The 26,830-nt window shown below is 43.4% G+C and overlaps 1 protein-coding gene and 1 pseudogene across 7 annotated transcripts in view; one reads left to right on the plus strand and one right to left on the minus strand.

Moving 5' to 3' along the window:
• PSD3 (pleckstrin and Sec7 domain containing 3) overlaps positions 1-26,830 on the plus strand; it is a 568,569-nt gene that overhangs the window by 40,342 nt on the left and 501,397 nt on the right. The window lies entirely within an intron of this gene.
• LOC309619591 (protein phosphatase 1F pseudogene) lies at positions 15,027-25,872 on the minus strand (annotated as a pseudogene). Its single transcript has one exon. The product of its transcript is annotated as a protein phosphatase 1F pseudogene (transcript).

Raw genomic sequence — 26,830 nt, forward strand, 5'->3', positions numbered from 1 at the left:
TCTAGGTTTTATAGTTGTATTCAGTGAGAGAAAGTGTGGCATGCACTTACTCCATCACACCTGGAACCAGAACTTCTGGCTGTTTTTTTTGCATGACATAATTTTTTTTTAACCCAACCAATTTTGTTTCGAAGAAGAACTGTCAATAAGGCATCATTATTGAATCAGAATAATAAATCACTAGATCCAACTGGAAGAAGAAAATTACTAGATCTATAATCTCTCCATGCCTCAGCTTTCTCTTGTAAAGTGGGAATAATAATAATTCTCACTTTACAGAGTTGTTATAAGGTTTAGATGAGGTAATGTATGTGTAGCTCTTAGAACTGTGCCTTAAATATAGTATCATACAGGCACTTGGTATCATCACCATACAGCATTAATCAAAAAGATATTAATCATTTTTGTAAGATGAGATCTATTTTTGATATTTCAAATATATAAGCAATGAGAGGTAAAAAGACAAATTTTAAGCAATTATATAGATTGTAGGGAAAATGTATGACAAACAAAATATCAATTTTGTACTTACGTGTGAAGGTTAAGCACGTAAAATTTATATGAAATTTGGGCTTCCCTGGTGGCGCAGTGGTTAAGAATCTGCCTGCCAATGCAGGGGACACGGGTTCGTGCCCCAGTCTGGGAAGATCCCACATGCCGCGGAGCAACTAGGCCCGTGCGCCACAACTACTGAGCCTGCGTGTCTGGAGCCTGTGCTCCGCAATGGGAAAGGCCGTGACAGTGAGAGGCCCGTGCACCGCGATGAAGAGTGGCCCCGGCTCGCCACAACTGGAGAAAGCCCTCGCACAGAAGCGAAGACCCAACACAGCCAAAAATGAATAAATAAATTAATTAATTAAAAAAAAATTATATGAAATTTATATGTAAAAGTTAAACAACTAAAACACAAATGAAAATTTGGAGTTTTTCCTTTACTATAGATGCCGATTTATAAAAACAAACCATGATTTTCCTTGAAACTTACTGCATATAGGAGTTTTCTTATTAGATGAATATATAACTTACTGTTTCTCTGAAGAACAATTTAGGAAGAATCCAAAAGTCACTCAATTCTAAATGCTGAAAATATTAGGATTCCCTATAACCTCTCCCCTGATTTGGGAAAGCACTAACAGACTTACTTTTCAAATCTACAACAGTTATATATATTCAGTTGCAATTCCCTAAAGGTGTTCCGTCCGTCATCATGTGGGTGTTGCTCTCCCATCTGCTGATGCCCACTTTGCACCCAGGCACGGTCACAGTGACAGTTCTCTCTCCTGTCGCTCTGTCTGCTGCTCTCATGCGTTCCTGGGCATTGGTCTCAGGTCAGGGACAGGACACCAATTCGCTAACCCATAAAGTCTCCAAATTGTGCCTATAGTATGTACAGTCTTGGTGGAAAAAATGACTGGTAATGGGAAAAATTCACAGACACAATGTGTATTTTGGAGTCTGAATGGAATGCTTGCTGCCTGTTGAAATTTTAAAATGATACTAAGTGCCTTGCTAACTTGGACTCCACTTAGCCATAGCTTGGTCTGCCCGAGCATCTCTCTGTGCTTGTCAGCTTGCAGGTGAGGAATCTGTCCAATCTTTCCATCAGGAGCCTTCTCTTTACCTTGTAATTGTACAATGAGTCAAAACTCTGGCTTACTTCTCTTCTACTGAGAGGAACAGTTCCAAGACACATTTTAGTTTTAATACAAATGTCCCAAATAATACAAACATGCAGATTCTGCCTGGTCTGATTAATTATGGTAGAGGAGGGTCAGATTTCCTTATTTGCAAAGCTGCAACATAGCAAACTACCCAGAGACCGGAACAGGTTTCCTCTGTGGCTCCTGAGTTTTAGATTTTGCTCTGAAATAACATCTTTTGTCGGCCTGTATTTGAAAAAGATGAAAGGGAAGGAAGTTCTCCCATGAGAAAGTTGCTGTAAATGATCACATTTAAATGAGATTAAAACTCAAACAAAGAACAGCCACAAGAGGCAGTATTTAACATCAAGGAAGAAAAAAAATCAGACCAAGAAACATAGATTTTCAAGATAATAGAACTACCTTTCATAGACTGTATCTTTAATAATTCATGTGGCAGCCTTTTTAGTATGAGAGCAGATGATCTTGGGAATCAGTGTGTTCTCTTGCCACATCATTGACATGGAGACTAAAGCTGAATTGTGTTGAATTCTGTGTCTGCCTTTGTTTGGTGGAATGGCTTTCCAGTCATGTTTAGTGTAATCTGAACACAGGAACAGGGACCATTGAGAAGATTAAATCTCTGTGGCCACAGGTCACAGAATGGGGTGTGGATTCTGTTGGGTCTAAAATGTCAACATACTGGTCCTAACTGTGTAATTTTGCTTTGTCAACACCCTTTACCCTGAGCACCATCTACACTTACCGTTTCTGAACCTTTGCCTTTCCTTGCTGTCTCGAGACTGAAATACATAGCTTAGTTCTTTCAGCCCAGGACTAGGGATGTAGATCCGTGAAAAAGGCTACAAGTTGTCTAGGACGTACATGTGTTGTGGGTTATGTATGAACTCCCTTTTCAGCTGTTGTATTAGTCAGGCTAGGCTAAACCGTTCCTTGGCAACACAGCAACCCCTGAATCTCAGTGGATCAACACAACCAAGATTTCCTTCTTGCTCATGCAAAATCAAATAGGCAAAGAGAAGAGAGATCAAGAGTTCAAGCAGAGGATTCTCACTGTCGCAAACCCAGAAGTGACACGCATCTCTTCCACTCACACAAGCTGAGGCTAATCACATGGTACCTCCTACTTGCCAAGGAGCTGAATATGGCATCTTCCACATGCCCAGGAAGGAGGAGAAAACAGGGTAGAGAAGCTTTCAACACAAATGTTCCTTCTGCTGGCAATGTATGTAATATCACATACATCTATCAGGTACAATGTATATAATATCACATACATCTACAATGTATGATATATATACATCTACAATGTGCAAATTACATAATATCACATACATATACAATGTACTGTATAATATCACATACATCTGTAATATATAACGTATAGAATATCACATGCATCTACAGTGTACAATGTGTATAATATCACATACACCTACAATGTATAATGTATGTAATATTCTTACTTTCTAAATTATTTAGTTCAAAAGTCCCTCAAGCCTAGAACTGCAGATATATCAGGATTAAAAATTGTTTGCATTATTAGATGTTATTAGGGGGAAAATTTATGATCATGATTCCTGTTTGAGAATAGGCCTTTTTAAGATCCTATTTCTATAAAATAGGCTTAGATCAATTTAATCAGCTTACAGGTATTATTAAAACTAAATTTACCAAAAATATGAATTCCCCAGACTACATTTGGCAAATGCCCAGGTGAAGATTCCTCACTGCATTTTTCAGCGTAAAGAGAAGTTGAGGTGATGGGAGGAAGCAAATGGGGGCACATGGGGCAGAGGAGTTGGCCCCGTGCAAGATGATTAAAGAGCTCTGGAAACACAACTTCTTCGCTCCTTTCCTTCCTCCCTTCATCCCTTTCTCCCTCCCTTCCTTCGACAAGTATTATTCAGTCTCTGTCACATGCCACAAGCTCTGCCAGGCACCACGGAGACAGTCATCACCGCGTAGTCACCGTCCCTGGATGAGTTAGGGTAACACTGGGGGCTTAACAGATAAATCCCCAAATCCTAGCGGCCCAACACAATAATGTTTACTTTTAATTCATGTACAATCCAGAATGTATGTGCAGGGCAGGGGGAGGCTGTTATCAGTCATATGATTCACATGGCTCCACAAATAGTACATGAAGCTTCCAAGATGTGTGACTGCAACAAGCCAGCAGAAGGGGGAAGAGTGTGGATGTTTCCAGGTGGGAGGTTTCTACAGGCCTGGCCCGGCAGGGCTGCACACCGCTCCATGTCCCAGTGCAGGTGGGAGGGTCAGAGCAGAAGAGACTTCATGGACCAGAGAGACACAACCTGAAGGAGTCCACTTTTAGCTTAGGGAAACAAAAATAAAAATTTTATTCATTAGTCCAACAAAAACTCATTTGCCTTCTTTTCTTTTTTCTTTTCTTTTCTTTCTCTCCCTCCCTTCCTTCCTCCTTCCTTCCTTCCTTTCTTCCTCCTTCCTTCCTTCCTTCCTTCCTTCCTCCTTCCTCCCTCCCTCTCTTCCTTCCTCCTTCCTTTCTTCTTTCTTTCTCCCTTCCTTCCTTCCTTCCTTCCTTTCTTTCTTTCTTCCTTCCTTCCTTCCTTTCTTTCTTTCTTTCTTTCTTTCTTTTTCTTTCTTTCTTCTTTCTTTCTTTCTTTCTTTCTTTCCTTTTCTTTCTTTCCTTCTTTCTTTCTTCTTTCCCTTTCTTCTTTTCCAGGCAATGCTCTAGGTACAGGGGCTACTACAGTGAACAAAACGGACAAAAATCTTTCCACTGTTCCTAACCTCAAATTCTACTTTTAGGTCTTATATTCTTAAGAAAATCTTGTATATGTAAGCAAGGAACCATGTACAAAATGTTTATTACATTATTGTTTGTAAAAGCAAAAAAAAAAAAAAAGGAAACAAATGTCCATTGATGGGAAAAATGGATAAATTATAATGCGTTTATTTAACAGAATAATACTACAAAGCAGATAAACTGAAAGAATTTGAGCTAGAACTATCAACATCTCAAAAACAATTTCAAAAAATCTCAAAATCAAGTCTGAAAAACTATCTCAAAAAATTTTCAAAAACAAAATATTGTGTGAAAAAAAGCAAATTGCAGTTGATTAGTAATAGACCCAGGTTACGTTTTAAAAAGTTTTAAAACCCTGAAGAACAATACCACGTGCTCTTTATGGAGGTGAATTTATATTAAAAGTTAGAAACACGCATGAGCAGGATGAACACAGAATTCAGGATAGTGGCTGTTACTCCGAGGAGGAAGCAACAGAGGGAAATGGATGAGGAAGAGATACATAGAGGGCCTTAGGTGTGTCTATAAAGTATGATCTCCCTTAGAAAAATCTGAAGCAAATATGACATAACGTTTCGATTGGATAAAGCCGGAGGTAAGCATGTGAGTGTTCAGCATGTCATTTTCTAGTTTGTAGTTTGTTTTTACATTGGAACTGTTTTTGGTACCCTTTTAACTAGACTCATTTCCTCCTAGCCTCTTCCCAAATAGCCCCCTCCCCAAACATCCTACGTATCCCCTGATTAGTGTCTCAACTACCGCTCCTGACCAGGGGAGACATTTTCCCTTCTTGCCCTTAGGTGGTGCATCTGAGGCAGTGCAGGGAGGCCACTAGTGAGAAGGAGGGAGGAGAGAGAAGGAGAGAGGGCATTTGACTTCCAAGTGGGGTGAAGGGGGTAGGTGGGAACAGGGTCAGGCAGCTTACCTCCCCTGTCTGGCTGCGAAAAGGTCATCCAGACTCCAGCACCCTGGGTGCTTCTATAACTCTTCTAATGGGAGGGACCCCATTAATTTTATTATTTTCAAAGGATTCAACAAATTGTGACTTTAAGGGTTCCCGTCACCAGGCTGTTCTCCTTGGAATATCTGTCTTTTCTCTGGGCAGGTGCCAAACCACCCCAGTCACCTTGACTGCAGGTTAACTCTTGTATCAGCAAAGCGAGTCTGGCTCCTTGATCTCTATTACATAACCATGCTCGCCACCAGAGTGACCTTGTTCTCCTTGAGCCTAGGACAACACAAGCAGAAGCCAGGTGATCCGAGGTAACTTTGTGGGCAGACACCAATTTACCAGCTCCAGCTCCAGACATGTAGCCCTAGACTAGGATCAGCCAAGATGATCTTGGTCCAAGCTGCTTCTTAGTAGAATGGTTTCATCATGGGGTATGTTCTCTCTTGATTGTGCTTTGGGTGTTTTCCATTTTACTGTACATCTCTTTATATCCTTACTTCATCTCTTAATCTTATAAGAAACTTGCCTTTCTTTAAATAACTCTGTCCCAGGACCTGGGATTCTCTCCCATGAGGACCTTATGTTCTCCTATTCTCTCTGTTAGGAGGAGAGGACTGTGTGTATGTGTGTGTGTGTGTGTGTGTGTGTGTGTGTGTGTGTGTATGCATGTGCATGGGTGGGCTCCTCCCACTTCCCATGGACCATCTCTCCCTGCTGGAGTCACTGGTCTCCTTCCCCAACTGGGACCCCTTGATGAGCTGTATTAACCCCGAGCCTCCACCCCGTTCATCAAGCTCTGGATTTAGGTATTGAAGCACAGCTGAAGAAATCCCAAGAAATGGTACACATATTTATAGCAAGCCAATTCTCAGCCCTTGACACTTGCTTTCATAACTCTCTATATTTTTAATGAACCTTCTGGCTTTCTTACACAGTAGCTTTCCCAGACCGTCTCTGCTCTCTTCAAGTCTGTCTTTTTTCCCATCCACGCTCACTCCCACTTGAGGATCTCACCAAGGAAAGACTGGAGGGAGGCAACATAGGCACCTGGAGCGAATACCCCCATCCCCATCATCGTTATTTTTATTTCTACAATTGTTCCTTCTTCCTTTGTTGTGGTATCAAGGGAAGAGACTTTCCTATTCCTTCCTGGAGTTAATCCAGCTACATGTGCTCTAAATTTCTTGACATCTGAGCTGAGAGATCTTATTCCTGTATCATGCCATCTCTTTCCAGCATCTTATGTAGCTGTCATTTTCAGTTAGCTCTTTGTGTTTTTCCTCCTTCAACAAGTGTGTGAGTGCCTGCACTGTGCTAGGTTCAGTGCATCTAATAAAGGATAAAGTATGGCCCCTGCCCTCAGTTGAACAGAGGTAGATGGTAATGTGCTATTCACCTGATTGTAAGTCAGCACGACACGATGACAAATAGTTCTACAGGCATTCCCAGGAAGGAGCAATTATTGTGATGGGGGATTTTAATTTCTTCAAGCCCTTCTACTGCCCCAGAGCCAATCTCCCTATTCCAGCAGCAAAATAAATAGAAAAGGAGAAAAAGCATGCAAATACACTCATTAATCCATTCAAAAAATATTTATTAAGTGCCTACTATGTGTCAGCACTACCGGGGTGCTGGAGGCCCGCCTAATGAGTGAAAACAAGCAAGGTCCCTGCACTCATGGAGTTTGTAGATAATCGAAGACTAGCCTTAATTGCACAAATAAGTATGAGCTGTGGAAAGTGATGGAAAGGAGCAGTGCTGGGTCATATGCAAGTGCATAATAGAGGGTGTGGTCTAATCCCAGAAAGCAGAGAAGTTTTCCCTGGACCTGGGACAATGGAACTAAGAACTGAAGGATGAGTGCTGGTCATCAAGGCAAAGATGGAGGCCCGAGGAGGGCCAGCCTGCAGAGAGCTCTTGTGCAGGGAGCGGGCTTGACCAGGACTCAGGCCTGGAAGGAGGACAGCAAGTGGAGGGGTGCAGGCATGGAAGGTGAAAGACACCAGGGAGGAGGGTCTCACAGGTCAGGATAAGAAGCTGTGTGTTTATTCTAAGAGCCATGGAGCTGTTGAAGGCCTTGAAGCAAAGAGGAGACTTGATCAGACATGGGCTTAAATGAACACTCCAGCTGCAGGGTGGGTAGCAGGATGGTGGGCTTGGGGCCAAATCTGGTGAAACTGGAAGAGCACTGGACTCAGAATCAGACATCACAGGTTGTAGTCAAGTCTTATGAGCCAATGAACTTGGGCAAACTCTTCTCTTCCTGAGGCTTGGTTTCCTCCTCTGGACACTGAGGCAGTTGGGGGAGGATGTGTGTGACTAAGTCCTGGCTCACAGGAGGCCTTCAGCCCATTTGTTTAATCCTATACCTTTTTCAGTGTTTCCTAAGCCTCATAGCCATTATTTGTCTGCCAGGAGGGGATGTAGGTGAAGGGTGTAGACCCAGTGCATTTCTGTGTCTAGTTCAGAGATCACACTCAGGCTCACCTCGCAGGCCCTGGGGTGGCGGGGTCACTTAAATTAGATCGCTTTCTTTTTTCTCATTTGCAAATTGGAGACCTCAAAGACTAACTAGGAAGAGCTGACATGGCCTCCTTGACCTGCATCCTAAGTACTGAACTCTTGATCTAAGAATTGTTGCAATCTCCATCACAAATTGGCTGGCTTGTTTGAACAAAAGTGTTATGTTTTGGGACTTCCCTGGTGGTCCAACGGTTAAGACTCCACACTCCCAATGCAGGGGACCCGGGTTCTATCCCTGGCTGGGGAATTAGATCCCAAATGCCGCAACTAAGACCCGGTGCAGCCAAATAAATAAGTAAATAAATATGTTTTTTAAAAGTATTATGTTTCCAAAATCTGGGCTTCTTTAAGAGTTTCAACTCTCTGCTAGGTGCTGGCTGGAACTGAGGATTTTAATTGTTCCATTCCTTCCCTTGTCATGATTGTTTTTCACTAATGGGTTAACCTAATACATGGCAGGCATAGGGTTCAAATGCAGGGAGTCTGGCTTCACACCATGGGTTTTGCCAGGACACCCTGCTGTCCCACTATTAAAAGCAGGCTCAGGAGCTGAGGAGAGAAAATATCTAGGTTTCCACCTTTTAATTAGATGAGGAAATAAAGCCATCTTTGTCACCATCCTCTGTCACAGATCTTAGAGGCACAGGAAACTCTTAGAAGCACCGGAAGCTCATCATACGTGTGATTTAGGTGTAAGGGATTCCTGGTACAGCGATGGGGGAGGTTCTCCTCCCTCCTCCTTGGAGAATGTCCCCTCCTTTTAGGGCCTGAACTGTTTCTCCACCCACCTACCCAAATTTGCATGTTGAAGTCCTAACTCCCAGTGCCTGAGAATGTGACTGTATTTGGTCACAGGGCCTTTAAAGCAGGAATTAGGTGAAATGAGGTCATATGGGTGGACCCTAATCTAATAGGTGTCCTTATAAGAAGAGATTAGGACCCAGACGACACACAGACGAGGGCAACCCTGAGAGGACACAGGGAAAGGTGACGCCTACAAGACAAGGAGAAAGTCCTCGGAAGGAACAAACGCTGCTGACACCTTGATCTTGGACTTCCAGCCTCCAGGACTGTGAGACAATACATTGCTGTTATGTAAGCCACCCAGTCTGTGGTACTTTGTTGTGGCAGCCCTAGCAAACTGATGCAGAGCCTAAGGCAGCTCTGCCAAATCTGCGTAAAGTGAGAAAACGTGATTGTTTCCTTGCTTCCCTGCTCGTATAGACTAGGTCGGACGCTAGCAGTGAGTTTTCCCTATTTTGTGAAAGCAGCTGCTTACGGATTCACAAGCACCTTGCAGCCCAGCATCTCACAGGTCTCACGTTTACCCACCACGCTGATGATGTGGGGTCTCCTCCTGTCTTTCTTCCGTCCTTTCTCCACAAGGATATATGAGGATATATAGCATTCTGGCAGTTAAGTTGCTCAGAGTACATAAAGTATTAATTCAGCAGCTGAGCACCTTTCACTATTTTATCCATATATCTTTGTGAGCTAAATGGTTTTCACATGCTCAGGGCTATAAACCATTTCTTCAGGAACCTGACTTTCAAAGGTGTGGGCTTTAGATGGGGAGAAAGTACACTCTGCCCTCATAAAAGATCCCATAAAAAACATCTCTAACTGCTCTTGCCACCTAGGTGATAGGTCTGCCAGGACTCTGTGCCCTGTAGGAGAGGGCGGGACCGCTTCTCAGTGAAGGGCCAGGAGGTTGGCTCCATTGTCCCACCAGACCCACTGGCATTTGGGTTAATTTTAGTCCCGGGGGCGGTCATCAAGCCTGGCCTCACCCTGGCTGCCACTTCTCGCGAGGCTTCAGGAGAATGAGTTAGAGGCGTCTGCCCTGTTCTTTGGAAACTCTGGATGTGCAAACGCTACTTGTCTCCAGGTTTGGGCAAGCCAAGGGTGCTGCCAGGCCATTCAGTGGAGAGGATGCATAAGCAAGGATAGAAGGCGAATGTGCATGAAACTTCACTAAAAATATTCAACCACAAGACACTCAATGACACTAGGCTGTGTGTAGGTGTCACCTGACAGCAGAAACTTCAGAGCAGGAGGCCCACCTGGCCACAGCATCGGCCCTGGGGAAGATTCTGCCAGGAGCACAGGCACCTTGGGATCCTTGTTCTGATGGGCTCCCGTTCTTAGGCAGGAGAGAGCTGGTCCTCTGCCTTTTAAGTCACATCATTCAGCACGTCCTTATTGAATACCCACCTTGTATTATGCAAGAAGCGGGGGAATGGCTGATAGACAGACGTGCTCCCTGTCCCCTGGGCTCAGCAGTGTGCTTGTGCACGCAGCATAGGCTGTTTCCTTCCCTCACCACGCTCTGTGTCTCCCTCTTCTTTGTCCTTTCTTCCATTCATCTGTCCCCTGCACGCTCCACCTCCCAGAGGCTTGTATCGGAGGAAGACGCTGCAGGAAGAATGATGCTTATCTCAGGGCCTGAGTCCCTAATGGCAGGATTATATCATCCGGCTAGGAGATATTTTACGATAAATGACCATTTTATGGCCTCTCCAATTACAGGATCCTGAATCCCTTGCTTGTAATGAAATCTGCACAATGCATCTTACTGCTATAACCTGGAGGAACATGAGGGCTACCCCAGAGTGCCAAGGACTGCGCAGTTAGAGACCTCCATGCTTGCAAATCAGCAATGCATTTTGTCATTAGCAAATAAACAGCTGAGTGGCACTGCATTGCTCGCCTGAGGCTCTTAAGTACTTCATCTACTCAAGCACCTAGCTTAGTTCCTGCTTCCTGCAAAGAGATTCATGTCCCCACATACACAGGAGTAAGAGACCTGCTGGCACTGAGCCCCAGGGAGGTAGTGGGGTTTGCAGAGGAAATGCTGACAAATGTAATTGCTGGCAGCTGTAGGTCCCAGGGCTGCCAGCCCTAAGATTTAACCCCTCACTCTCCAGGTGCTATGTGAACTGAGGTTGGATAGAGATCACTCTTGATCAAAAACAAGTGCTCACCTGAGGATAGAGATCACTCTTGATCAAAAACAGGTGCACACCTGAGGCCCACACCTGAGAACTTTGTCCCTGTTCCTATCCAATTTAATGCCTTTTCTTCTATCGCAAGACCAACCAACCATTTCACTTGCCAAGACTTGAATGATAGTAAGCTTCAGTATTAAATACTGTTTAGCAGTGTCAACAGTATTTCTTTGAAACTTCCTTTGTCAGCTTTAACAAAACCTCATCAGATCTTACTAAAAGGATTAGCATCCTGGTGTTTTACTCGGGTAATCCAATATTGCATCAAACTTGGAAGAAAAAAGAAGTTTACCTTGCCTTGGAAATTCAAGGCAAAGTTACACTTGGGTGTTTTAAGAGGCAGACGGGAATGATAAGGGGTAGAGTGCCAGGACTGAGTGAGAAAGAGTAGGCATGGCCCTTTGCTAAGTCTGACCTCAGCCAGATGCATGGTGCCAGGAACTTAGCTCATATTTGCTGAATGAATAAGTGATAGCCCAAGAAAGGAAACTGATCAATGCTAAAATCAGAGTCCCTGTCAGGTCCGAAAGTGTAAGATCTAGTTATTTCATCTTTGTTCTACACATATTTTCTTGTTTCCTATTGGATAATTCCAGTAAAATTTGTACCCAAACTAAACTTGAACAAGATGTAAGGGATGATGGTTATGGACAAAAAGAAGATTTAAAGGAAAACATTTGAGAAACTAGTAATTAGACTGACGAAAGCCCTGAATTCAACTGGGAGTAAAAATGCCTACTTGGTAGGTTATTGTGAGGATTAAATGAGATCACGTGTATAAAGCATCCAGCATAGTGCTGACACCTAGAAGGTGCCCAACAATTGTTAGCAGCCTCCTGTCAACACAGCCAACCTCAGTTGATTTTGGCTGAATCAGAGGGCTGGTTTCTTTTACTTTCTTCCATTTCTAGAATTTCCTTCCCCTCTTAATGGAGAAATGTTACGGAGGTAAGGGATTATTACCTTTCTTTTGTTAGGTAAAGAGACCTCATCTTTGCAAGAGCAAAGAGTTTTCTAATCACTTGGGTAAACTTCTGTAGAATCAGTCCTAGAAAACAACTACTGGGAACTGCTATTTTCAAGAGCTTTATGGTTTTGCTTAGAAATGCTTCTTATTTTTCCAGGAAAGATACTTGGCTGTGTTCAAGGGAGTTTGGCTACTGTCAGTCTCAACTCCCTTAACACTTCTGATATATTCAAAATAAAAGACATATAAGAGAAATATCCCGGCCCTTTGGTGAACTTTTTCAATGGAACTGTGAATCTCTCGGTTTCATATCATTCTCTCCTTAAAATGTTCTCTCAATTGCCTGTAACAAAGTCCAAACCCTTTATAATGGCATTCAAAGATTTTCACAATTTGGGCCTTAACTTCTTCAAAAGTCTCATCTGCCTGTCTCCCCAGAGCATACCTAGGCCTTCACATTTTTCTGTATAGCCTTCCCCATCTCTCCAACAAACTCCTATTCATCCTTGGAGAATCTCTTCTGTGAAGCTTTGTGGTACACCACAGAACAAGGTTCTCATAGAACTTTCATAGTTCTTTTGCTCTCACAGTATTTTTCATGTTTTATTGTATTCCATGTTGATATAGTTGGCTTGTACAGCATCTAGTATCTAGTTGACACTAACTCTGTGTTTGTTGAATAAATGTTGTCTTGAATTTGGTCCAAAAAGGGGGGGAATACACCAATGTTTTACTGTTTGCACCAGACTGCAAACTCCTAGAGAAAAAGACCTGGTCTTGGTGACTAGATTAAAGACCATGGAATGAGTTGACAAAGAACAGTAAATACAGTGAAAAAGAACAGATAATAATTTACATTCATTTAATATCTGCTATAAACCGGGTACTAGATGCTTTCAAGGATACAATTGATATAATCTTATTTAATCTATTTGATAACCAGGTGGGGATTAACACACTTACAGGTTAGTAAACGGGTTTAAGGGTAGAGTGACTTGGTTAGTGACTTAATTAATCATGGAGCCTAGATTTGAATCCCATCTGTTGCTCCAAAGTCCAGGTTGTTTGCGTTACCCCAGTCTGGCTCAGAGAAGGGAGGCTACCATTGAAGGTATAGGCTGGCACTAGTTTGCAGCATGGGTTTGAGGGGGGAAAGCAGCCAGGAGATTGCAGGAATTAGTCAGCTGTGAGGTGATGAATGCCTGGGCAAGAGTAATAAGCAGAGAGCGATCAATACAAGTGATAGGCCCTGACAGGGAGGAGCTGGGTGCAGCACAGAATCTTACTTAGTCCTGAATGCGGTTGTTCGAGGGGTGGGGTGGGGGGACTGCAGTAGGGGCAGGGCACAGTCCTGAGCACAGATCCCCAGACGCAGCTGCTCCAGACCCTGAGCTGGGAGACTGGCCAGCAGCGTGGGGAGAGGAGACGAAAAAGACTCAGGTCCTGCAGAAAAATCATCATGTGGTTAATGCCTATGTGAGTATCTGAGCCCTGACACAATATGTGGTCACGGTAGTTCCCCCCAGCTATGAACCTAAAGGTGGCCTGCAAAAGTAATAGGTTGGATCCCATTTTCCTCCCAGGTGGGAGGGATTGTAGAGTCCACAGCCCCACAAAAGCATGACCAGATGAGAGGATTGTGTGGGAGCTCTGTTTGGCTGAATATCACAGTAAATGGAAAGGTTTTTGACCCTGAGCTACCACTAAAACTGCTTCGAGATCTTGTTTATGTAGCATGATTCCACACCTGTGGATTCTTACCACAATCATTTTGGCCAAATATGCTGTTTGCCAGTCTATGATATTTGGCAAAATGTGTGGTCTGATGCTGAACATAGACCTGGCCTCCTGGTTAACATGCTTCATGTCTTGGGTCTTTACTCTTTTTTTTTTTCTACTCTTTTCTGTTCCACCCATTTTCTATAAGGTCAAAGTAGTTTATGGACATGTACCAGATTCCTGGGGAGAGGCGGTAGGATAAGTAAGGACCCGGTCTTTTTGTAACTCCCTCCCTCCTACCTGCATTACTGGCCAACTCGCTGGTAGCATATTCCTTTATTCAATTTTACCAAGATGGAAGTTGTATTTAACTGGAGATGAGAGTCATCATTCTTCTCTTGTAAAGCTGTGCTTTCTTTTTAGGAAGTATGATTCTTTTAAAGGTATTTCATTCAATTAGAAAGAAAGAGAGAGAAAATTGAACTTTTGGCAGCAATATCAAGTGTTATGAATGAAATTAAAGCACCCAAGCCAGTGCTCAAGCCTATTATGTGGATTTATGATATTCCTTTGAACTCTTCATAAACTCAGTGATTTTGAGTTTCAGTGACCCGTGAAAAAAGCACTTTCATGAGGTGCTTTTGTTTATGTCCCAGACCTTTTTTTAAAGAAAACTGCAGAAATTCTGTTGGTGTCTGGACCTGGTCAACTTATAGACAACCTACTTTGCTGGCATAGAATTAAAGGTTTTTGATATGTCAATCATTGATATTCTTCTGTTACGTATGATTTTCTTCACTTTATATATTATAGACCTAGATTTATCATGCCTGACATTTTGGTTTTAAACACACACCTAGGCTTGCTTGGAGAAGAACATGTTGGGGGCTCACTTATCTGGGAGCCTCACCCCGCATTTCACTAAGCATGTGGAGGGAAATAAGTTTGCAGAATGTAATCCTAGAAGGTGGGTCACCTGTGAAATCACTTTAGAATTTGATGTCCTTTAAAAAGTGGGGGGAGGGGTGCTGTAGGGATGAAATACCATATGTTGGGTGCAATGTGGGAATCTGAGTCTTTTCCTCTTTTATTATGTAACGGTTTTGAAACCACATGTTCATCCAGCTGTTTCTCATCAGATTTGTTTTGTTTCCATATAAACACATACACATAAAATAAAACAATTTTAATGAAAAGAGAAATTCTCCTTTCCCCTTAAAGTTTCTTTGATGATGAAATTCATGTAAAGATCTGAATTATGACAATGTACAAGTTAAAGAATTCAGAAGAGAATTAGAACAAAATTCAGTTTTGATTATCTCTTGTCTCCCTTTTTCAAATATGTTTCTTCATTCCTTTGCTATCTATAAAACCACATGGGAGGGCTTCCCTGGTGGTGCAGTGGTTAAGGATCCGCCTGCCAATGCAGGGGACACGGGTTCAAGCCCTGGTCCGGGAAGATCCCACATGCCGCAGAGCAACTAAGCCCGTGCACCACAACTACTGAGCCTGCGCTCTAGAGCCCAAGAGTCACAACTACTGAGCCTGCATGCCACAACTACTGAAGCCCGTGCGCTTAGAGCCCATGCTCTGCAACAAGAGAAGCCACCTTGATGAGAAGCCCGCGCGCTGCAATGAAGAGTAGCCCTCGCTCGCCGCAATTAGAGAAAGCCTGTGTGCAGCAATGAAGACCCAACGCAGCCAAAAATAAATAAATAAATAAACTAATTAATTTAAAAAAATAAATGGATATTTTTTTAAAAACCACATAGGAAAAGCACGATTTTGAAATAATATTAGAAATCACAGTTTTTGGTTTCTTTTTCGTGAGAAAAGATAAAATGGCAGAAAAATTGTGCTGATGACATGAAAACAGAGGAATACTGGTTGTTCAGAGCATGTTGGGACACACTTACTTCTTACTCTTACCCTTGTCTCATTACTGAAAATTTGCTTGGGCTTATAGTCCAGCGTGTTTGTCTGACACATATTAACTTTGTATACAAAGACACGTAGCTGTCCTTGGGTCTGGCCCAGCAAGTTCAAGAATTGTAGCATTTCCAGCAGTTACAGCTTTCCAAAGGGACAGAGCACATTATAAAACATTTTATTGTACCTTTTGCACTGAATTTCATTTAAGTAAGAATAGTAACAGATTTCTATAAAAATTTATACTTTTTAGTAACTTAGATTTCTATAAACTTTATACATTCCCTCATTTAATCTTCAGAAATTGATACCCCTTTTACTATGAATTTAAGGCTCAGGGGATTCTGACTCCACGTAAATAAGTAAAGTGGGTGTCATGCAATGGGGCTCATTCATTATGGCAAATCACCCTACTACACTGGGGACCGGTCAGCTCCTAAAGGTAGGATAACTAGCTAGACCAGCTCCAGTTAGCTCTGACCTCTGCGCTAATGCCTGTCCCTTTTGTCTTCTGACTTACAGGGTTATGGGGCCATATAGAAAGCAGATAAGGCAGGTTCTACATAAAATGGGATCAAGTCTCATAGGGTGTAGAATGTTGGCGGTAGCAAAACCTTCCATACCATGTTGTCCAAACCTGACTCATGGGCAACATCCCTGACTTCCCCCCTTTCCCGGATACTTCCAGTAATAAGGGACACAGCCTCTCACATGTAGCTTCTTCAGCAAGCTCGTCACCTGCATGGATATTCTGGTCCAAGCCCCAAGACTCTCTTACCTGACAACTGAATCTTATAGGTCTTCCTGTCATCACTCTTGTCCTGCTGCAAACTCCATGATCTATTCTCCACATAGCAGTAGGTGATCTTTTAAAATGTAATCAGGCCAAGTTATTCTCAGGCTTAAAATCCTCTAAGGTATCCCCACCAGTTAAAATCTAAATCCAAATTCTGAGCATAGCCTTCAGGCCCAAAGACCTGGACTCCAGCCTTCATGCTGAGCCCTGGTCCTTAGTGCTCTGCACCAACCACAAGGATCCTCTCACTGCTCCCATTTCATGACCTTTGCCCTCTCCCCAGGCTCCCCTCCCGTCTTTGTGGTACGTTCCCTCATTGTCAGGTCAATGCTCCAACATCATCTCCTCAGACCACCCTAACTAAAACATTTCTCATTGCGGTGGCTTCTCTTTTGCGGAGCACGGGCTCAGCAGTTGTGGGTTGCGGGCTCTAGAGCGCGGGCTCACTAGTTGTGGCGCACGGTCTTAGTTGCTCCGCGGCATGTGGGATCTTCCCAGACCAGGGATAGAACCCGTCTCCCCTGCATTGGCAGGCAGATTCTTAACCGCTGCACCACCAGGGAAGTCCCAGATATTATTTCTTTTGGTAAGAGTTTGGAATATAAAGGAAGGAGAAAGGTAAGATATAAATTGGGGAGATTAGCAGAGTTCAGGGAAGACCTCTTGAGTGAACAAAATCCTGTAAAGAAAGGAAAAAGGATCATATATTTAGACACAGGGCTTAGTGTTAGGGAAGAGAAGGTAGATGTTGAGATAGGAGCACAAAACAGATGATAAGGATGAGAAGAGAGATGGGTATTTTGATAAAGAGAAGGTCTTCCAGTGCCACCTTGTTAGATCAGCCCATGGCCCCCACTTGTTGAGAGCTTGTGAGTGCCTCTTTCTCACTACGCCACATGGGGCTGATAATTCCAACTTTCTGAACTGATACAGTTTGATAAGCACTGCCAGGGCTAAGGACAGAGCTCTGTAGAGGTGTAAGAAAGCCTCTCCAAGTGGCCACTGACCACCAGTGAATCGAGCCGCCATTCATGCAACACAGTCATTAAGAATCTCGGGGCTGGAGGCACCTGAAAGGCCATCTGGCCCAAGGTCACCTGCATTCCGTCCACAGCACCTCCAGCAGGCAGTTACATACAAGCTGCATTTGAACAGCATCCCATCTGGTATCTTGCAAGCCAGACCTTTCTTTCTCAGGTTAGATTCTTCAGCACAGGAATTCTCCCACTGATCTTCCATAGACTTGAAATTGCCATTTTCAATCACTCCTTAGGCTTAACAGACTGAAGGATTCTTTTAAACCACAAATACATAACCTGGGAATGGAGATGCTGGTGATGCCTTTTCTGTAAGAGTCCTTGTCAGTCACAAAGGCTGACTCCAAGGAGGGGTAAATCTAACGTGCGGTGGGAGGGCTGCAGATGTTAACATCTGAGCATGCTTAGCACCAAGGGATGTTAAAGAGCGTAAGACACTGCTACAGAAGCCAACGTGCAAGCACAGGGTATTCAGAGGAAGGGAAATACTGAAGTCATGTTCATCCTTTGTCTTATTCTGGCCCCAGGTGGGCACTGGGGTGTGCCACCATCTAAAGAGGAGCCCAGGCCTGAGCATTCACTCCTTGCCCTCATGTAAACGCGGACATTTCAATTACTGGCAATGAGGTAGTCCATTGAATCCATTTAAATGGACCCAGCCAGAGGTTCATGGATCTGGTTTAAGCTAGGATAGCGGAAGGTATTCTCAGTCTACCTGAGGATAAGACTTCCAACCACCCACGTAACCCTACCACAATCCAAATGGAGCCCAGCCCAGCCCAGCCCACCCCAGCACTCTCTGAGTTCAGCTAACTCTGAACTTTGTTTTTCCTCATCTGTGAAATACCTCACCTGTTAGAATGCAGGGAGCTAGAGTAGAGGGTGGGTGGGTCTTCCCACTTCTAAATTCCATGATAGTAGCTCAGCTACAAGATCTCCCCGGAGACTCAAGAGATCACAGCAAGGAGGCAGGTAGGAAAGGAGCAACGGCAGCTCCAGAATTTCAACCTGTGGCAGACCTGGGGCCCATCTGTTTGGAGGTTTGACAATCTGGAGAGCTTGTCACATAGTTCCATCTGCATGGCAAGCAGCGGTTTTTTACTTTGCATAAGCATTGGTGGGAGTTAAGGGAGGTTGACAAGCTCCCTGCAAACAACCCTTGTGCCATTTTGGGAAATAGGTCCTGGCAGATGATGTGGCCATTCCCCCAGCTCTCACTCGGGGCAATCTCCATACCCTGCATTCAGCTTTAGGAAACGGAAAAGCTCAGCAGTGGCATTTGAGTATTGTCACCACCATCAGAAGATGATCCTTTTTCATCAGGAAACTTTGGTTATCACTAATTTTTTCTTCTGCCTGAGTGTATGATGTGAGTTGTTAAGATTTGGCCAAGAGAAGCATAAAAGAGAGACTAGAAAATTTGTTAAAAATAAAAAGGTGATAAAAGTTTTAAAAAATCCTTTTCTTAATTCAATGATGAAATATGGCTGTTAATGGAAAACGAATTGGTCTACTCCGGCCATAAATACTTTATGTTTATGTTAATCACACTAGCGTTGATACCAAACACTGTGCATCTATTAATAGCAGTTTTCATCTTCATAGTGCTTTACCGACAACTAATTAATTAAACAAACCTATTTTAACTGGTTGCCATGGTAGCAGAGATGCACAGAAATGGTTGCATCCATCAAATTCATTCTTAGCTCCTGAAATATAATTCAGTTTGGGCAATAAGTTATCATTATGCAGCACTATAATGTGTTTAGAACGATAATTACTATGTTAGTAATGAAAAGATTTGCGAGTACACATAAATACATGCAGTAGCAAATATTTATAAAGATAATTTTTATGCTTGTTACCTATAAAATCTTTTCCTCCACTCAATCTGGTAGCCAAAACATGACAATTTCATCTGTAATTATTACTCTGTTTATACCTTATCTACTGTGTTTGCTCTTCAGTACCCATCCTGAGAAGATGGTCATCCAGATGAAAGAGGCTTCCAAAAATTTGCCGCTGAATAAACAGTGAGGAGAGGAGTTGCGGGGCAGGGCGGGGAGATGACAGTTGCCATCTTCAAGTGTCTGAAGGCTATTGGAGTGGAAGAGGAATGGGAGTGGTGGCTTGACCGCTGGTGTCCAGACCAGCGTGAATGGCTGAAGCTACAGGGAGGCATGTGTGACCTGCGGCCCCACGGCACAGGGGTTACATGGGATGCTCTGGGGTCAGGCTGGACCTAAATCCAGATCCCGTCCTTGCTGTGGTGGGGTTAGCTGCTCTGAGCCACGGGCCTGCTGCACAGGGTCGTGTGGGGATTCCCAGCTAATGCACGGAGGCCTCTGCCTAGCACAGAGTACATAGAGCATGAGTGTTAGCTCTTTATTAGTGGAGGATTTTTACCTGAAGTTTGTTAAAAATAGAATGGGCTGCTTTGTGAAGCAATGACTCACTTCTCTGTCAACCGGAAGTAATGAAGCAGAACCTGGATGGCCACCTGTTAAAACTGCTGTATAAGGGCTTCCTGCCTTGAGGGTAAGGTTGAAATAGATGATTTCCAGGTCCACGATTCCATGAATTTGGGGAGGAGGGGATGGAGGAAGGACTTTTATTTTCATCCTTCAACCTTTGCTTTACTGGATTCTTACTATAATGTAATACTTGGGTGAACTAGGCTTGTGACGTAGTGTTATTGGTAAAATGGTATTATATGGAGCAAACTGTTCTCTTTCAGATTTTCGTCCTGATCTAGCCTTAATTCTAAAGACACTCACTAATTTGACTGTTTAGTCTCTGCCAAGTTTTCCTCCGAGACCCTTTAGGTCCTTTTCAAATGGAGATTTTTTTTCCAACTAGTTTCCCTAAGTCTGTGGCTCACTATGTTCTAAAATTACGTCACTTCCCTTATTATCCAGAATGTCATCTGTCTATAGTCACATTTCTCTAAATATTTGTACCTATCTTTACCTTGTCCTTTAACTCCTCATCAGTGAGCAGGCAATGAACCAGCCTAGGTTTGTTTTTTTTTTAACGTCTCAGCAAAGGTGTTTTTAATAAACACAGCCTAAGCTAAACAGCTCTGCTTCAGAGAATTCTTTCTTGACTAGAGCGGCAGCCCTGAGCTCCTGGGTGGCGGGGCTCCCAGCTCACAGTCTTAGACCTGGAAGGTTTTCTGTTCAGATTCAAATGCAGCCTTGTTAATTCTGGTGAGGTCTGTGCTCAGAGCATCTGATGACGGTGCCTCCCTCCCCGCCCCACGTCTCCTCCTGCCTTGTCGACTGGGCCAGGCCTCAGCTCTCCGGGCCTGTTTCCCGATCTCAGAAATGGACACGATCTTAGTATCCACCCTGCTAGGAGGACCCCCGAGGTTCCGAGGTGAAGTTCAGTGGGCGGTAAGGTCACAGAGGGACCGGATGCGTCCTTTCTTCTTTCAGAAACAAACGCGCCTCATCGCGCTAACTGCGGACACCAGCAGCCTAGGGAGACCTGCCCGGGGGAGGTGTTTGGGGGGTGGGGAGGGTCAGGTGGACCTCGTGTTGCTGCTTCGCGTTATTGCCCTTCATAGATGGTGCGTTTTTCACAAATTGAAGGTTTGTGGCAACCCTGCGCCGAGCAAGTTTATTGGCACCATTTTTCCAACAGCATTTGCTCACTTCCTGTCTCTGTGCCGCATTTTGGTAACTCCTGCGATATTTCAAACTTTTTCATTATTATTATTCTCTGTCATGGTGACCTGTGAGCAGTCATCTTTGATGTTCCTATTGCAAAAAGATCACGACTGGAAGACTCAGATGATGGCTAGCATTTTTTAGCAATAAGGTGTTTTTTACCGTACTTGTGTTGTTTTAGACGTAATTCTGCTGCACGCTTATAGATGAGGGTACACTGTAAACGTAGCTTTTATCTGCACTCTCGCGGGGCTTTCAAGAGGAACATATCATCGGTGCAGCGGAAGGCTGCTCGCAGGGCCCCCGCGGGGTCAGTGGGCAGCTCCAGCTGGTGGGCAGCAACAGCGTGCATGTACACAGACGCGTACCTCGCGGCGTCCACCCCTCCGTGCCCATCGAACACGGCAAAGTAGGCGCGGTCCACAGAGTCCGATAGGCCGAAGAGCAGGTTGAAGGCTGGGAGGCACACGTGTGGTCCTCCATCCTGCAGCGGGCATTCCGGATGGCGTGCACGGAGACCAGCCACTGCCGCTGCGGGACCCAGGAAGCCACGGGCACCTGCTTCTGCCACTGGCAGCACACTTCCCAGAGCCGGTCAAAGAGGCTCCGCGCCAGGCCTGCAGCGTCCAGCAGGCTCACAGGGGCCTCCTCCTCCTCATCGCCGTCCTCCTCCTCCTCCTGCTCCGGCAACATCCTGAACTCAGGAAGGTCCGTCTGCAGCAGCCAGGCAGGCAGCGAGTGGCAGCCGAGCGCTCCTGCTGCTTAGGAAGCCCACGGCCAGCTCAGCCAGCTCGCCTTCCACCTCCTCCTGGATCAGCATCGTCCCTCGGACCTTCCATGGCAAAGGGCTCTCCGGGCCCAGCGGGGCTGGGAAGTCGCGGAGGAGCGCGTCCAGGAGGCTGGGGTTCTCCTCTGCCTTCTGGCTGTTCTGCTGTGGGGTTCCCGAGGCCATGCCCAGAGCATCCCCGGGGGCTGCTGCCAGGTCGTTGGTCTTCATTCTGCCACTCGGCCCCCGGCGCCTGCTAGCCGCCCCCCCCAGCCTAGGTTTTTAATAGTGTAGGCTTCTTTCTCGTTTTTCTTTCTTTCTCTCTAACAACACCATATGGTGACAGCTCTGGCCCAGCTGCTAAACGTCTGCCCAGAGCCGCTAAGTCCACACAGTTACAGGCTTGTTTGTGGGACCTGGTGTCAGGTCCATCCCAACCACTCATGAGACTGCTACTCCTGGGAGTGTGGTTGTCACTATGACAACAGGCTGAGAAGACCAGGGATAGACTAAGAACTTTACAGCGAGGCTGAGAGGGAGCCCAGGGAAAAGGAAAGAGAAAATAAATCCTAGGGAGGTCACCAAGGCAAGGGTGCAGGGCTGGGTGTAAGCAGAACAGGGTAGAAAGGAGACAGAAGGAGAAGGAGAGCAAGAAAGAAGAGGTTTAAAATCTGTCCTGATTCTCACTTTTAAGCCCTACATCTACATAGATCCTTTAGATGCAATAGAAACCCTACTCCTTAGAAGAAATAAAAATTAAGGTTTGAAAAACAAATATATTCTAAAAGAGAAAAGAAAAATGTCCTTTTACGGATAACCATTCTAGAATCAATCATTTACTATAAAAGCACCATAACAGCATCAGCAATATAAACTAGTATGGGCAATTTCTATAGTAAACCAAAAAGAAGAAAAAAATTAAAGGAGAAAAAAATCTCATATCCAAAAATATGATGATTGTGTATCTCTAGCTATTAAATAACTTTTAGAAATCACATAAAAAGTCTTTTTTTCTGAACAAAATGGATTTGAAGATGTCCTGTTGTTTTTTGTGTGTGTGACAACTACATGACATTTTAACCAAATGACAAAATTTGGAGCATTAAAGTAGCCCTCCTTCTTATTGTTAAAAGTTTCAGAAGTTCTTTAACTGTAATATGTGCATATTCAACTTATATTCACAACAAAATGAGAGGCAAGTTCTACAGTCTGACATTAATGTTGAATATCCATCAACTACAAATTACTAATCCTTTTCTGGAAATATTTTTCATCTGAAAAAAATCAGTAGCAGGTTAATATAGCTTAAATTACGAAAGAAATCAACTTGGCTTTCAATTTTGTTTCTAAACATTATGTTTAACAAATAAACATAAGGGATAGATAAAACCACGTCTCATTTCTGAGGTGTGTGGGTGTGTGTTTGGGGTTAGTGTAAGAGGATGAAATGTTGATTTTTTAAAAATATTAAATTGCTCTACAAATCTTAAAAGCATTTTATTTGTAACTCATTTGACAAGTGAAGACAGTGGCTGGAGTGAAGGGCCCAGATAGGACCCACTGCCCCCAGGTTGGCCTCCTCCAGTGGTCCCCCCCCTCAGGGGTCCAGTGGCCTGAGCATCCATCCCCAAGTCACGCTGAGTGGCAGGAAGGCCCCCCTAGAAGGTGATCATTGATCCAAAATAGAGCAGATCATGGGATGTGTCCACCTAGGACATTTATAAAGTAAAATATTATGATGACGGTACTCAAACAAGTGTCTTTCAAGCTGTGCCAAGAATCTGTAAAGGGTTTCCCCACCTGTAAGGCAAAGAGGTCTGGTTACATCATCTCTAGTGTTCCTCCTAGTTCCCTCTATGACGCTGAGACTTTTGCTCGTGGTTTTATCTTCCACTCTTATTTAGTTAGCATACACAAAAGGCCAAAATTTTTTAAAAACTGGTAAGATCAATGCAATAGAAGAGAGTTCAAAAATAGACCCACACATATATGCTCAGTTGATTTTCAACAAGATAACTACGTGAGGAAAGGGTAATCTTTTCAAGAATGGTTTTAGAACAATTGGCTCTCCATGTAGGAAGAAAGGAACCTTGACCTTTAACTCATACCACATAAAAAAATTCAGTTGTAATGTAAACATAAGAGTTAAAATTATAAAACTTCTGGAAGCAAACATAGGAGAAAATCTTTGTGACATTGTATTAGGCAAAGATTTCTTAGGAAACAAAAAAAACACAAACCATAACAGAAGAAATGGCAGATTGGACTTCATTTAAATTAAAAACTCTTGCTCTTCAAAGACACTTAAGAAACTGAAAAGACAAGCCAAAAACAGGGAGAAAATTATATGTATTTACAAATACAAATACATTTATAAATATGTATTTACAAAATACCTATCTGATATAGAACTTGGATTCAGGATATATAAAGAATTCTTACAACTTAATAAAAAGAAGACAAAAAGATTCCATTTTAGAAAATGGGCAGAAGATTTAAATAGACACTTTACAAAAGAAGACATACAAATTGAAAATAAGCACATGACAGGATGCTCAATTATTATTTAACATTAAGAAATGCTAGTCAAACTACAATGAGATACCACTCTACATACACAAAAGGCCAAAAATTTTAAAAAACTGATAATATCAAGTGTTGGCAACAATGTAGAATACTGGAACTCTCAAACATTGCAGATGGGAAAGCAAAATAATATGGCCACGTTGGAAAACTGTTTTGCGTTTAAAAAAAAATAAACATACATTAACCATATGACCCAGAAATATCACTTCTGGATATTTATCCAAGAAAAAAACATATGCACTATACACAAAAATTTGAATATCGAAGTTCATAACATTTTCTTTGTAATAGCCAAAAACTGGACACAACCCAAATGTCCATCACCTGCTGAATAAACAAATTATATTGATATATCCATATAATGGAACACTACTAAACAACAAAGAGGAAAAACTACAGATCCGTATAAAAACATGTATGAATCTATGTGAAAGCAGGCAGACAACAAAAGATTTCATACTGCATGATTACATTTATGTGGGATTCTAGAAAAGGGAAAACTACAGCGGAGAGAAAAGCGAGTTAGTAGTTGTTGGGATCCAGGGTCTGGAGGGAGGGGTTGACTGCAAAGGGGCATGGAAATTTGGGGGGGAGAAGGTGTGAAATATCTTTTTTTTTTTTTTAATTTATTTTATTTTTGGCTGTGTTGGGTCTTCGTTGCTGCGCGCGGGTTTTCTCTAGTTGGGGCGAGTGGGGGCTACTCTTCATTGTAGTGCACAGGCTTCTCATTGCGGTGGCTTCTCTTGTTGCAGAGCACAGGCTCTAGGCGCGCAGGCTTCAGTAGTTGTGGCTCACGGGCTCTAGAGTGGAGGCTCAGTAGTTGTGGCACACGGGCTTAGTTGCTCCGCCACATGTGGGATCTTCCCGGACCAGGGATCGAACCTGTGTCCCCTGCATTGGCAGATGGATTCTTAACCACTGTGCCACCAGGGAAGCCCCGGTGTGAAATATCTTGATTGTAGTGGTGATTTACGGAACTCGATACATTTGCCAAAGCTCACTGAACTCTGAACTTAACAATTCTTATCACCAGTTTCAACGTGTGTGGGTTTTTCCCCACACCACTAAGCAGTTCCCCAGTGCCAGATGGGTGTCCTACAATTCAAGTCAATTCTGACACTATCTACCTGGACATAGCATCAGAGGCGACAGGTTAAGGGCTCATCCTTAAGGAACGAAAGGCAAGATTGTGTTCCTTGTGTTCTCCAACCCAGAACCTCATCTTTTTGGTTTTTTTAAGGAGGCTTCATTACATAGGCCCAGTTGATTAAGTCACTGGCAATTGGCATCAATTCAACCTCCAGCCCCTCTCCCCTTCCCAGAGGTCAAGGGGGTGGGACTGAAAATTCTAGCCCTTTAATCACAGGGTTGGTTCTCCTTGCAACTAGCCCCCACCCTCAGGTAAGGTTCTAAAGTCACGCCATCAACATAACAAAAGACGCTTCTGCTCTCACCACTTAGGAATTTCGAGATCTTCAGGAGCTCTGTGTCAGGAGCAGGAGGAAGACCAACTATATTTCTTATTATAAATCACAGTACCACAGCACTAACATTGGTGAGTTTTACGGTATGTAAACTATCCATCAATAAAGCTGATTTTGAAGGAAAGAAACCCTTTTCTCCACGGTTCCTGACTGTGGATTTATATGAATCAATAGGGCCAAAATAGCTGGGCTCACAGAGTTCAGAAGTGAGGTGACTCGAAAAGAGCCACTCGGTCAGAATTCAGCCCCAGGAACTTGTCAACTCTTGCAGGTAATTCAGCAGATGTGTCCAGAATGAGGGTCTTTAATGGGAAATGGAGAGAGAATGGGTAGATTTCTCTCCTTTCATGAACACAGTTACAGAAATTTTCAAATGTAAGAGTTCCTAAAGCAGATATTTTGAGATGAGAGTTCTATCGGAAGTTCTCTTACCTGCTTTGTTGACAGTGCTCACCAACATTTCTCTCTGTAGAGCCACTGAAATCAAAGGAATCCCTAAACCACATGCTAGTCCCTCCCAAAATAAGGAGAGAGAATTCATTCATCTATGCATTCAGGGAACATTTGATGGGCAACTCCTCTGTGCTGGGCAATGTGCCTTGGGCAGGAGATAAAAAGGAAGTAAATAAAGAAGGTGTGGTCATCTCTGCACCTGAGGTCTAGTCTGGTCTGATTTTCTTGGGGTCACAATTCAGAACATTTACAGATTCAGCTTCTGGGATTTGCCATTATCACTAAAGCCTTGCCAGAAAGATTGTGAGGATTGTGACAATAAAGACTGCTTTTGAACACCAGGGTACTTTTACAATGTGAACGCACTCAGGCATCGGTAATTTTCATAGGTCATTTCTACTCTGGAAAAATATTATACGTGAAATGCTTATTTCAGCAAAGTAGTTTTTATATGGAATCCCCCTTCAATACAAACACTGCTTTTGAA

This window comes from Balaenoptera borealis (assembly GCF_965194805.1).
Source record: "Balaenoptera borealis genome assembly, chromosome: 21".
Classification (NCBI taxonomy): Eukaryota; Metazoa; Chordata; class Mammalia; order Artiodactyla; family Balaenopteridae; genus Balaenoptera; species Balaenoptera borealis.